We start from the raw sequence: 14,719 nt of genomic DNA on the forward strand, positions 1-14,719 counted from the left end.
TTATTATTTTTAGAACCTTTGTTGCTTTTATTAATAATTATAGTTAAACTTTTACAATGAACAAAAATTTATTTGATTCAAATAACGGATTAATTGTCTATTATTACTTCCTCATAGAGGAAGTATTGTAATACCAAAATTTTTCGAGTTCGATTTTTTGACATATCTTTATGTTATTTGACCTCAGGAGTTCAAAAATGACATTTTTATAAAATGTCATTCCGTATGTGTGTGTGTGTGTGTGTGTAAACATCACATTTTCATAAATATCTCGAAATCATAAAGAGCTTTGGGCTGGATTTTTTTTAAATTGTAGATCTCACCTGCGGACATAAAGCGAGAGTACTTTCTGATATATGAATAAAGTTTAACTAAATTTTTTTTTTATTTTTAATTTTCCAAAAAAACGTTTTTTGCCCATAACTTTAAAAAAATGTTAGGACACCTATAAATGTTTTTTCATAATTTTGTAGAGTTTTTTTAGACGCATCTTTTGAGCCCTAATTGAACATTTTTCGTCTACATTAACCGGAGTTATTAAACTTTTAAAAATCAAAAATTTTGGAAAATAAGACTTTTTTGAAAATTTTGTTGAGAAACGTAGAATTAACTTTAAAATTATCGTTATCAACTTGTAGAGCATTAAAAAACGCTTCGATTGACCTATTTTTGAACCTAATTCGATAATAAATTTCGAAATTATTGGTATTTTAAAAACCAAAAATTGGGAAAAATGACATTTTCTCAACTTTTTTGTTTGAAAATTTTTATTTAACTATTAAAATATTGTAACTATCTTGTAGGGTATTTAAAAATACATTGATTGACTCAAAATTCAATCACTTTTACCATATTTATAAAAAGTTATTCATATATTTCTATTATTTTTATCTCCATGAGGAAGTAAAGTGTTCATGAAATGAGCACCAAAATTATAAAAAAAATACAACTTGGCAGCGGTTTTTATTTTATTTATTTATTTAGATTTAGATTTAGAAATAAATATTTACTTGAATCAAATAATTTTTATTTGAATCAATTAAATGATATTTGAAACAATTATTTCAGTATTTGAAGCAAATACTATTTAATTTATTTAAATAACATTTTTTTAATTCAAGTAAATATTTAATTGATAATAGTCAATTAATCGGTTATTTGAATCAAATAAATTAAAAAAATTCACAGAAAAAAATTCTGTGTTGTTCGAAACGTTGGATTAACCAGATTGAAATTATTATTGCCTGAATATTTTCGTTTTATTTACATTGCTTTTATTATTATTATTTTCCTATTTTTTTCTTTTTCATTATTTCGATTTTATTTTTAATGCTTGGAAAAAATGTACGAAATATAAGTCAGACAATAATTAAATTTTAGCAATAACTAATTGAATATTAAATTGAAATAATTGAGGGCTTAATATTAAAGTGACTTTATAATCGCATTAATTAAACGGTGAATCAAAAGAATATGTATTAATTAAGCTGTAATTAATTACACTGTAAGTCCCATTATTTCGTTCAAAAATATCAGTTACTTGATTGTTATCAAATTTTTTTTGCTGTTTCTTAATCAAATTAAATTGTTAATTAATGGGCATATCTCTAGAACCTTTAACTTTTCAATGAGAAAAAATTTGTTAATTTTTTATTGAGCACAGTATTGAAACTCTGTCTACATAAACTTTAAGAAATAAGCTTTCAAAATATCCAAGTGGACAGATAAAATGATTCGTCTTCAAAAAGTTATAAACTATTTAAAATTGCGAATTATTTTTAACGTGCAACAAAAAAATATTTAACAGGTGTTTGTTTTTTAGAATCGAAAACAGTTGAAAGTAATTAACTGAGGGGTTATAATTTATAATATAATAATTATATTATTATATAATATATTACTTTTGTATTTATTATATTATTACTAGTCATTAACATTACTTTTCTTTTATTTTTTGTTTGAATTACTAAAAAATTAAAATGGTTTTTATTTTAAAAATAGATTTTAATTAAACTGAATTGTAAAAATATGAAATTATAATGTATAAAGTTTACCTTGCAATTTCCAGATACATTTTATTTAAATTTAACACTCATAAACTTTCCAATTTCTATTCATTTTTTTCTATTTTTCTTTTTTCTTATATATCCTATTTTTTTCGATCATTTATTCTGTCTAAAAAATCAAAATATAAACATTGAAACTTAACCTTCAGTTTTATTTATTAACAGTTTCTATAAAAAAGTGAGAATCGACAACTTCATACTTAACAATTTCTTTTCTAAAAACTTTTGGTTGATTACGGTCGACCGTAATTGACAAATATTTTTACATTATCTTTGCAATAAAGTATTTTTTCTTGAAGCACATTCACGGGATGTTAAATGGCACATGCGAAAATATTTACAAGTACTTTTAAAATACTTTTATTTGATTTTCGTGGAGTATCACTCGAATTACGGTCGTTTTCAAATTTTGTACGCGCGTGTTTTCTGTTATTTAAATTACAACAGTTTTTTGAAGACACGAGGCACATCAATTTACTATGTCTCAAAATAATTCTAATAATTTGAACTTTTATTTCCCGTAAGTCATTTTGATGTGCCATTTGTCTTATTAATGAAAAATGATAAATATCTCGATTACGATCAAAAAGGTTAAAAGTGAGGGACAACGTTTGAAAGCTTATAACTTTTTTCAAAATTAACAAATTTTTAATTTTCATACGGAAAAGTGTTCACTGTTTAATTAACTTTAAAAAGATGCGTCTTAGAATTAGTAACTCTTATTCATTACAAAGTTTTATCGTTTAACCCATCCGAGAGTATGGTTAGGGACAAGTAGATATTGTAAAAAATCGGGCACTCAGATTGGAATAATTATTAATATATTTAATAAATTAATGTAAAACCTTTTGGAACTGATTCATCTTATCAAGCTTTAATATTTCCAACAAAAATAAAGTAAAAAGTTATTGAAATTATCGAAATATATGCGAGGGACATGAAAGTTAAAGGTTCCAGAGATATGCCCTAATATATTTATTGGAAAAAATGTAGTTTTTATTTACTAAACTACATTTAAACTGCGATAATCTCTTTTTTTGTTGAAGAAAATAAAAATTAATTGACTTGAGTAACGATTATAAAAATATTTTTATATTTTTATTACTTATAAAAATATTTTATTTTTGCTAGTCAAGAGAATGAAATAAATTGTGTTTCAGTTTCAGTGTATCAGCAGAATTGATTCATGCGTGTACTTTATAATTTTATGTTTAAATGTTTAATATTTTTATTCAATGTTTAGTAATTTTATTCAATGTTTGATATTTTTATTTAAAATTTGATATTAAATATTTTCATATATTAAGAAAAATATTTTCTTTCAGATTTTTTTTTGTTGAAAAATAAATTAAATTTCAAAAATAAGTAATATAGAAATTTATATAAAATATTTTGTTTGTTGTTTATGCTATACGATTTTTAAATTTATTTATTATTAAAATTTTATTATAAAATATTTCATTTAAATATTATTTATTAATAAAATTTATTTATTTTTTCGTTTTCGTAATAAAAATTTTGATTTTAATTTCTAATTTATTAATCATTAAAATTTAGTCATATTCTCTTACCTAATAAAGTTTCAGTTTATAAATTAATTGAATTAATTGGCAAAAGTTTTATTGGACTGAACAAAAGTTTGTTTATTCTAACAAAAAAAGTTTGCCTCAATTAAATATACTTTTAACAAAATTTTTTTTCTTTGCAGTTTCAATTTGTTTTTTCTTGCAATATAATGTTAATTAGTATACTGCAAGAAAAAAAATGGAAATTGCAAAGGAAAATTCTTTATAATAATAATAATAATATTAATAATAAAAATAATAATAATAACAATAATAATAACAATAATAATATAATAATAGTAATAAAATGAGAATAATATTAGTAAACGTCAACTGAAATTATTATAGTTTAGTGTATGTCAACTAAAGATAATTATTAATTAACTTCAGCTAATTAATTTAAATGGAAAAATTGAATCATATTTAAGTGGATGATGGTTAATTAATTAAAGTGGAGTTAACGGTGAATTTTTTCAATCAGTTTATTTGACTCTTGTATATATAGTTTCTCTATAACTGTATAACGATAAAATTACTATTATTATAAATGTTTTGATTGAAGAAGTATAATATTTGTAATTATTTTTCTCATTGAGAAAATGAAATCTAAAATCTAGAGTGTGATAAAATGTGTAGTTCATTTTGATTTCATTTGTTGGTTTAAAGTCGCAGTTAATTGAATCAATTATCTCAATTTATAGGGTGAAGCTTTTCTAAACTTTATTCTATCACAACTCCTCACTCTGTACTCTTCTAGGTTATTAAATTTCTTTTACAATTATTTATAATATACAGTATATTTCTCGTTTATTTTAAAATTGTCTTGTAAAATTATCCTCATAGGTATATTTTCTATTCTTGTCAGAAATTGAGACGATATTTTATTTTTATTATTATATGAAGAATAATTATTTTATTCTATGTGTATATATTAAAATAATTGTTTATATGTATATAAAATATTTATACTTGTACACATGTATATAAAAATAATTAAGAAATCATTACGCGTAAAAATAGTGTGCGACATAAATTAATATAATCGTGTGTTGTATAGTAGTTCAAAGGTTGTTAACGTGGAAAATAATAATGGCATTATCGCTTGCATCGTCACAATTTATTCATGACTGTTCATCAGTGCGTCCTAAAAATAATCACTTGGGAAAATTTTCTCTTTTGTCTTTTTTTCCATATAACATTGGACATGGAATTGTCTTCTCTTTTTTCCACTACTGTGACTGAATAAATGACATGTTTATTGCGTTTTCTTTTTTATCTCAACTTTCGAAAAAAATAATTCATCATGGGGAAATATTTTAGCTACAGGAATATTATTTATTAATATTTCTTTTTTAATTATAAATGTCTTTAATTTGGGTAATGGACGTAGAAATAAAAAAAGGCTTATTAATACTGTCTGGAACTTCTGTGAATTTCTGCTTTGCAACTTTTCAAATTTTCGAAAAGTAAATTTTACTAATTACTGACGGCAATAGAAAGCAAATACGTAAATGAAACATTTATTAGAGTTTTCTTTTTAAATAGATGACGCAATATAATTATAATTGAAATAATAATTATACTAATCATATTAGGATCCTAAAGAAGAAATAATTTAATTTCGTTCATTTAAATGTTCAGAATGCACATTTCTGTCGATTTTTACTATTTTTGGAGAAAATTTTACACTGTAAAAAATTTAGGGAGTTAACGGACTCGGGAGTTGGAAGTGAAATTTTTCGAGTTAAAAATCAACTCCAAAAGAGAGTTAATTTCTAACTCCCTTCATTCAACACCCGCGCGAGTTATTTTTTCCTTGGGGAGTTAGCATTTGGGTGTGAAATTTTATTATTTTATTTTATTTTATTTTATTTTATTTTTTTTAAATTTTTTTTTTATTTATTTTATTTTTTTTTATTTTTTTATTTTTTTTTATTAAAAATAATGGATTTATAGAAGAATTTTAGTTAAAAACATTAAAACAAATTGAATTTTGAAGCAATTGAAAATGATTGCAGAAATTCAGTTATTTTCAAAAATTTTAATAAAATTCTTGACAAAATTTTAATTATTTTCAAAAATTTTCCTTAATTCAATGATTTTTAATATCTACAACTTTAATAAAAATTCCTAAAAAAATTCAATTAGTTAAAAAAAAATTTAATAAAATTCTACGCAAACGTTTAATTATTTTCATAAAGAATGAATATTTCACAGGAATTCAATTATTTACAAAGTATTTTCATATATTATTTTCATAAATAATAACATTTTTTACAGGGATTCAATTATTTTTATAAATAATAAAACTCAGTGATGAATTTCAATTATTTTTAATACAATTTTAATGAAATTCCTCGAAAAAAACTATTATTCTTAAAAATTTTATTAAAATTTATCAAAGAAATTTAATTATATTAATAACCTTTACTACAATTTATTTATTAGAATTTAAGTATTATTTTATTAGTTTTTCAATTTTCAGGAATTTTAATAAAATTTATTGCAAAATTCAATTATTTCCATAAATAACAATATTCATCACAAGAATTCAATTATTTCCAAAATTAATAAAATTCTTCGCAGAAATTCAATTATGTTTAAAAATTTACAAAAATTCTTATCAAAATTTTAATTATCTTTATAAATTATAAAATTTTTCTCTGAAATTCAATTATTTTCAAAACTTTTAATAAAATTCTTGGCAGAATTTCAATTATTTTTAATACAATTTTCATCCAATTTCTCGAAAAATATGCAATTATTCGTAAAAATTTTATTAAAATTTGTTGATAAAATTCTTTATAAAAATTCAATTTTAAAAAACATTCAATATTGGTTAATAAAATAGGTATTTATTTTTATAATTAAATAATTGAATTCTCGTAGAATTTTCTAATAAATATTGATTTAAAAATGAATTTCAAATTAAAATCATTGAATATTTGAATTTTTCATACTTTCAATTAAGAATTCTATAAAATTAATTTTTCCGAATAAGTTTAATGGGATTTTTTTTAATTTCTAATATATTGAATTGGAGAATGTGAGAATAATCGAAATTTCGTAAAAATTAAATTGTAAACAAAAGAATTTGAAAATTCACAAAGAACTTTTTAAAAAATTGACCTAAAGAAGAATTTTAGTTGAAAGCGTTTTAAAAACCTGGAATAATTCCGTTTTTTAACCCTGAGAAATACGCAGATGTTTCTGACAGTTTGGGTTTTCGTTTATAGATAGTAAAAGTTACTCCCTTTATTTTTTCCATAATTTAATTATTCCAATTGACAAAAATCAAAAGCATACTTAAATTCTCTCCAGTGATGCTTACGATTTTTATATTTACTTTTACAACGACGAAATAAGACTTTAGTGTCTTTGGTTGCTCAAAGAATTTTTAAATAATTAAAGAAAATTAAGCACACATGTTATATTCTTTCAAACCAACAATAGATTTTTAAAAGTATTTCATCAGCAACCGAACGATGTTATCTGTAATTTGCAATAAGTATTTGCAACATCCTCATACTAATGCCGAACAAACTTGATAGCGAAGATAAACTACAATATTTTTGAATATTATGTTTTTAAGTAGAAACTAAACATTTGTTAGAAAAAATTCTTGCGTAACAATTGAGTAACTTTTGCTATTCTCAGGGAAAACTTACGAAAATCCTTTTCACCTGCAATATAAGAATGATAAAGCTAAAAAGATTTTCTTAGGTTTCTCTTTTTTCTCTTACTCTTTTCTTTTTCTCTTATTATAGATACATCATCTGTAGACCCAATGTCTGGGCTTTCACTATACATTTTCCAGACGAGTGTGCTTGTTTCAGTAATCATTTTTTTAATGTGCATTTTACACTTTTTACGATTCATTTTATTGCACACACAGGAACTTTTTACATTTATATACATTATAATGTAGTGCAAAGGGCATTTAACCCTGAGCTGCTGATGAAATGAATTTATTGCCCTCTCTGTATTCTTCCATATATATGTATATGTTACTAGCTCGAAATGAATCAGCGTTGTCCTGAGTGTATATGGTCGATCTCATAATCCGAAATAATCTCAGTGTGTATATTAAAATTCCTTTTTATTCTGTGCATTAACAACAATCATTAATTCCTATGAGTTTCAAACAGTTGTGTAATAGCCCACGCACACTCATTCTCCAATTTTTTTTTCTTTTTTATATGCTCTTTCTTTCCTTTTTTCTGCTCCTTATTTCTTGACATTAATCCCATATATACGCACGACTGATATAATTCAAATTAGTTTTTATAGAATTTGAACTTCTTTTGTTTATCTAGATTTTATCGTAGCACCATTGTTAGTCAGAGTGTATAGAGTTGTTAATTAACTTTCGAACTTTATGGTCGTTGCTATTACTCATTCTTTTAGTAACAAACACCTGATTATTATAGAAATGCTAATTACCGAAATTGTTAATTATTTAATCCCTTCTGAGAAAACAATGGTTTTTAAAATGTGAGATGTGTTCTGTTTGAAATATTCTGATTCATTCTTTTGATTTTGGTCTCTAAATTTGAAAATTTTTAATTACTATTTGAATGAACAAACAGTTCAGCTTCTGCTTTGGATGCTCAATTTAAATAAACTTATTCAATTAGAATAAATAAACATTTAAAATATTGACACTAAAGAATATTCTGATTCACTCTAAAAATAATTAGATACTCAAAAAAATGTTCTGTTACATTTATTTACGAATTTCTTTAATTGTAAAATTATTCGAAATCATCAATAACATCTTTTTTAAATAAATATTTAATCATTATTTTTCGGCAAGAATTAAAATTTTATATTATAAAATTCAGATTTTCAAAGATTTTAATTTGAAACCATTACCAAATTTAATTATTCCTATAAAAATTAGAATTATTATAGTAACATCTCCAAAATTAAATTTATTATTATCTAAAACTTTAACTGAAATTAATTTTTAAATCAATATTTATTAGAATTCAATTATTTAATTAATATAAAAATAAATATTTTATTAACCGATTGAATTTTCATAAAGAATTTTATCAACAAATTTTTAAATAATTGAATTCTCTTGACAAATTTTAATAAAATTTTCACGAATAATTGCATTTTTCGAGAAATTTGATGAAAATTGTATTAAAAATAATTGAAATTCTGCCTAGAATTTTATTAATAGTTTTGAAAATAATTGAATTTTGGAGAAACATTTTATTATTTATAAAGATAATTGAAATTTTTACAAGAATTTTTGTAAATTTTTAAACATAATTGCATTTTTGCGAAGAATTTTATTAAAATTATTTTGAATTCTTTTAACAAATTTTAATAAAATTTTTAAGAATAATTACATTTTTCGAGGAATTCGAAAAATTAAAAAATTTAAATTTAATAATTTAATAATTTAAAATTATATAAAACGTAATTGAAATTCTGCAATGAGTTTTATTATTTTGAAAATAATTGAATATATTATTTCGAAGAATTTTATAAAAAAAAGTTGAAAACAATTGATTTTTTTAGGAAAAATTTATGCAAATTCTACTTTTAATAATTGAATTCCGATGAAATTTTCATTATTTTAGAAAATAATTGAATATTCGTGGAGAATTTTGTCAAAAATGTTTTTAAATAATTGAAATTCTTTTGGGTAATTTTTTTAAAATAATTGATATACAAATTATTGAATTAGGAAAAATTTTTGAAAATAATTGAAATTTTGCAATGAATTTTATTAAAATTTTTGAAAATAATTCAATTACTGCGAAGAATTTAATGCCAAATTTTAAAACATTTGATTTTTTCGAAAAATTTTCTACAAATACTATTTTAAATAATTAAATGTTCGTGTAGAATTTTATCGAAATTCTTTTTTAATAATTGAATTCTTGTGAGAAATTTTATTAAAATAGTAAAATATTGAAAATCATTGAATTAAGAAAAAATTTTGAAAATAATTGAATTTTGCAATGAGTTTTACTAAAATACCTGAAAATAATTGAATTTTGTCGAAGAATTTTGCTTTTTATTTATAAAAATAATTGAAATGTTGACGACTTTTTTTAGATTTTTTCAAAATAATTGAATTTCTTCAAAAAAATTTATTAATTTTGAAAATAATTGAATTTCTTCAAAAAATTTTATTAATTTTGAAAATAATTGAATTTCTTCAAAAAATTTTATTAATTATGAAAATAATTGAATTTCTTCAAAAAATTTTATTAATTTTGAAAATAATTGAATTTCTCCAAAAAATTTTATTAATTTTGAAAATAATTGAATTTTTGTGATGAATATTGTTAGTTATAAAAATAATTGAATTTTGCAATGAATTTTATTAAAATTCCTAAGAATAATTGAATTTCGGTGAAGAATTTTGCTATTTAAAAAGATAATTGAAATGTTGACGACAATTTTTTTTAGATTTTTTGAAAATAATTGAATTTCCACGAAGAATGTTATTAATTTTGGAAATAATTGAATTCTTATTTTATTAAAATTCCTGAAATTGAAAATTGAAAAACTAATAAAATTCATAGTAATTTTATAGTTTACGAGGCAAACAAAAAGACACAAACCTTGCGAATTTTCTTATAAATTCTAAACATTTAATTTTTTCCAGTACTTTTAATAAAAATCCCTGAATTCTCTTATTTCTCTGACCTGTGGCATCCCTGATTTCGAACAAATAGATGTCCAAACTTCTGATAATTTTAACAAATGAACTTTTACATAATTTAATTTAATTAATTTTTAATTCAATGAACAAATTATCTTTTGACACTTCGAAAGAAGAAACATTCGAGCTTTTGGAATTCGAAGAGTTATTCAAATTTTTGAAATGCGATTCTGATTATAATACAAGAATCTTGACGAATGTTTCTGTATTTTTAAATCATCTGCTTTATTTTTGCCCAATAAATTAATAATTGTTGTGTTAATAGAACGTTAGTCATGTGAAAGAGACTTGATTTATTGTTGGATAAACAAACTCTTAAGAATTATATTTCTATTATAAATTGAAAATTATTAATAATCTAAATCATAAGGATATTTTAGTTCTGACAGATTGTTTATATAAACTCCGCATACAAAATGGGAGAAAGAAGGAAAATATTTGAGTTTTTGAATGTTTTTCATTTGGTCGTGGTCGTAATTTTGGTATTGTCGTTAACATAGTTCAGAAGATGTTCCAGTTTTTTGATTCTGGGAAACAAATATTAACTTTATATCTAGAAACTTCTTATTTATTGAGATGCTATCTCTTTGGAAATCATAGTGATGCATGTCGAGCAAATAGATGTCTTTTGTTTTTCGTTTCCTTTCATAAAAGAAGTTTGATAATAAAATTCAATCTTGTTTTGTTATTTTGAACACAGAAATGCTCGACATGCAGAACTTGAAAATACGAAAATGTAGGTGCATGTCTGAAATTCTTTGAATATATTTTTAGCTAAGAATGGTTTCAAAATAATGCTAGAGTTTCTTACAGCTTTAATAGCTATGAATCATGGCAATTATATTTTTATTGTTTTTAAATTTTCCCGACTTCATATAATTGATATTGCTGTAGGTCGGATACATTATATATCTCTCTCGCTGAGACATGAAAAGGGTTATAAAGAATGGTAGTCATTTGAAAGACAAAGAAGAAACTTTTTTAAAATCAAAACAGGATTTAGCTTTATTGGAGATTTATTAAGAACTGCTTATTTATTTTTCTTTTGATATTATATTTCTTGCTTCTTTTTTCTCTTGTAAATGATAAAAATCTTCATTTGACTCGAGATTATCTTTTGCTTCTTCTTCTTCTTCAATTTTTTATTTTTTTTTTAAGTAGTGATGATGTAGCTTTCTTGTTTTGGAAAGCGGAATAGGTGCGATCTCCTCACGTACTCACCTGCTTTTGCCATAACGAGCAATGCTATTGGGCGGAAGCTTTCAAATTGACCGAAGGTCGACCTCCAAGTCGATCTTCGATCGTCGAGATCGATAGAATTATTGTGGTCAGTTTACTGTCGCGAATCTACTTGTCGTCAGCCCGTTTTCAAGTTGTAAAACTTGAAATCATGCACTGATTAAGAAAATAAAATGAAGTTTTAAAAATTCATTGGAATTGAGAATTTTTTTCGTTTTTCTTTTATATAACCAAGTATAAAATGGCGAATATTTTATAATAGTGGTGTATAATTTTAAAGTGCAAGGGTATAATTGAGGAATCGCGGGTTTTTTTTTCTTCTTTTCAAATGTGAAGTGTTTAGGTCTTGTTTTATTTTGTTTACTATTATTTTTATTGGTTATTTTTCACTGAAAGTTAAATGTTTTCTTCGTTGCAAAAAACACCTGTTTGTGTATTAATTTTAGAGTAAAGAGTAATACCATTGGGTGAGTGGTGTCAGAATGTGCTCTTTTTTTCGTATACATGTTTGTTGGTCGCAGGAATAGTGAATCAAGTTTTATATTGTTGTTTTTATGACTTTTCATGAGCTATAACAGACGCTCATGAGATATTGATTTATGGTGAAAGGTTTTCAGAAATTATCTTTCCTTGACTTTTACCTAACGCGACTTTTTTTTGCTGTTTTTATTTGCTGAAAATATTTTTTAAAAAAACTGTACTTTGTTCCACATTTTTGTTGGCATATCATGTATTTATTTTTTATTGCATTGCTATTTTTATTATTATTATTATTATTGTTTACTTTTTATCTGTTTATTAATATTGGTTTGTAACAATCTTCTTTAATCTCAATTTTTATTCTTATTTCTATTTATTTGTTTGCTTATTTGTTTTTTTTTTAAATTCGAGAATTCGTGTGACAAATTGCATTATCGATTTGACGGAAGGTTTAATGAACCATTATTACTTCTACTAATTCATTTTTTTAAATACATTTTCATGTCGCGTGTGTCTTATCTCTCTCAGAATTTAAAAATTGAAAATCCAAAGAGCACCGATAACTTTAAAAATGATAACGATTTTCTTTTATTATTTGTACTTCTAAAAACTAACAATAATTTAAATGTCAGTATTAATTTAGTTGTTATCTTGTTCCAACACAGGAGGACGTGAAAAATTCATTTAGAAATTTGATAAATAGAAAACTTGTTTGAACTAACAAATTCATTGAGAAAACTAACAAAATATAATTGAGATTAAACAAAATATAAACATAGTTTCTTGATTGTCTGTTTTAAAACAATTTAAACTAATTCCGAATTTTATCTACAATTATATTTGGTAGTAAATTTTTGATTAACTTTAAACAATTATAAAAAAACTAAAAGAAAACACAAATGATTAGTTATAGTTCAATTAGTAAAAATTTAAGGAGTAATTACACTATCTTAATTTTAAAACTTTCCTCGAAACAATAAATTAAAAACTACAACATATCGTATTTGCAAACAAATGAAAAATATAAGCTTTCTTTTTTGCAATAAATTTTAAATCGTCCCACGCATTTAATTCAATAACGTGATAAATAAATTGTCATATATATATATTTTCATTCGGAATAATTTATGGGCCAATGAATAGACCACAATTTAAAGAAAAGTTTACAACATTTGTTTGAAAAATTCAAAACGAATAAAATTTGAAATCAATATCGATGTTTAAAAATCATCTTTGACTGTTTCTTTATAATTCTTTTCTGGGAATTTTTTTTACTAAGTGCAATAAAAAATTGATATAAAAGTGTTGCAATCTTTTTTTTCAATTTGAAAATAACTCTTTAATGACTATATGAAACGAATTGATTTTGAAAAATCATTTGGGTCCTTGACGCATAGACTCATTGCGGAAGTATATAATAGTGCTGCGTGTGCCGAAAAGAATTGATTTTCAGTAATAAGAAATCCCGGATTTTAGAATGAGAATGCATAATGAGATGTTTTTTCTTTTAATTATATACATATAGATATAATAGTGTCGTCTCTGTCGTTTCATGAGTCAGAAGTTTCAGAGATGAATCAAGAATTTCGAGTTAGCGGTTTTTTGTTCATACTTTTTTTGGGGAAATAAAAAGAAAAAGAAAAAGAAAGAGAGAGAGAGAGAGAGAGATGAAGACCTGACCAGAGAGCATGTTGCTTTGGTTAAGTAACTTTTGGTTTATTCTTCGAGAGCAAAACATTCCCTCGCGCAACATTTCTTTCATCTTTTTGACTCCATTTTTTTTCTTGCTTCTTTTTTTTATTTTATTGGCATTTTATTGAGTTTCGCACAATGTATTCAACATGAAATCCTTTGGTTGGGATACCTTCTGCTGGCCAAATATGTAAACCTGACGTCACACACTGACTCTCGTTGAGGACGCCCACCTTGTCTCTGTCTCGCTTACCTTTCTGTCTTTCAAACTATCTTCAAGTTCATATCGAGCAATTTTTCTCTTTTTCTTTATTTCTTATCGATCAATCCATTTTTCCAGATGAATGAAAGTGAAATCGTAGTGTTCTTCCTCATTTTGCAATACAGTGTGGATGAAACGTTATAATTTTCTTCTTTAATGAATGGAAATTATCTCTTCTAACTATTCGTGTTTTTCAATTACGAAAATCGGTTTATTGTAATGGAATGATTGCAGCATTGAAGGTGCTAAAAATATCTGTAAATATTTATGCAATTTTTTTTTATTGATGTCATGTTTGCTGTGATTTATGGTGATTGGATTGGTTCTTTAAAAGAATGTGAAACGAATGGTATTATTTTGTGTAAGATATGGAAATATACAAAAATTCGTAGTTTTATTTTGAAAATTTCTGAAAATTTGATCGATGTCAATTTAGAAATCGGTCGAAAGTTTCGACTCGAAAAAATTATTCACCCTTTTTTTATTGCTCATCTCAGAGACGCGTATTATAAACGAAATATTCGTTTGTGTGGTTTACGAGGGATGACAAAGAGAACTCTGTCTGGTATTTTTCCGAGTATTGTTGTGATGGGATATGTAAATCATCGTAATTTTAGACCGTGGGAATTGTCCCGAAATTAGTTGCTTCTTTTATTATCCTGAAACGATGTAGTTGCTACGAGTTGTGAATTTGAATTCAGATAATGCCTTCTTCATATGTTTA

General features: G+C 23.5%; 1 protein-coding gene across 2 annotated transcripts in view; it reads left to right on the top strand.

Annotated features, from left to right (window-relative positions):
* The window catches only part of LOC122497850 (dnaJ homolog subfamily B member 3), a 47,883-nt gene that overhangs the window by 5,440 nt on the left and 27,724 nt on the right, over nucleotides 1–14,719 (top strand). Inside the window, exon 1 of one of the 2 annotated variants that reach the window (XM_043605213.1) lies at nucleotides 11,910–12,028. The exons of the other annotated variant lie outside the window; for it this stretch is intronic. The gene's annotated coding sequence lies outside the window, so the exon portion shown is untranslated. Of the gene's footprint in view, nucleotides 1–11,909; nucleotides 12,029–14,719 lie in introns of those variants that run through there. 2 annotated transcript variants of the gene reach the window in all.

Source organism: Leptopilina heterotoma, unplaced genomic scaffold, assembly GCF_015476425.1.
Source record: "Leptopilina heterotoma isolate Lh14 unplaced genomic scaffold, ASM1547642v1 Lhet_10, whole genome shotgun sequence".
In the NCBI taxonomy this organism is placed as follows: Eukaryota; Metazoa; Arthropoda; class Insecta; order Hymenoptera; family Figitidae; genus Leptopilina; species Leptopilina heterotoma.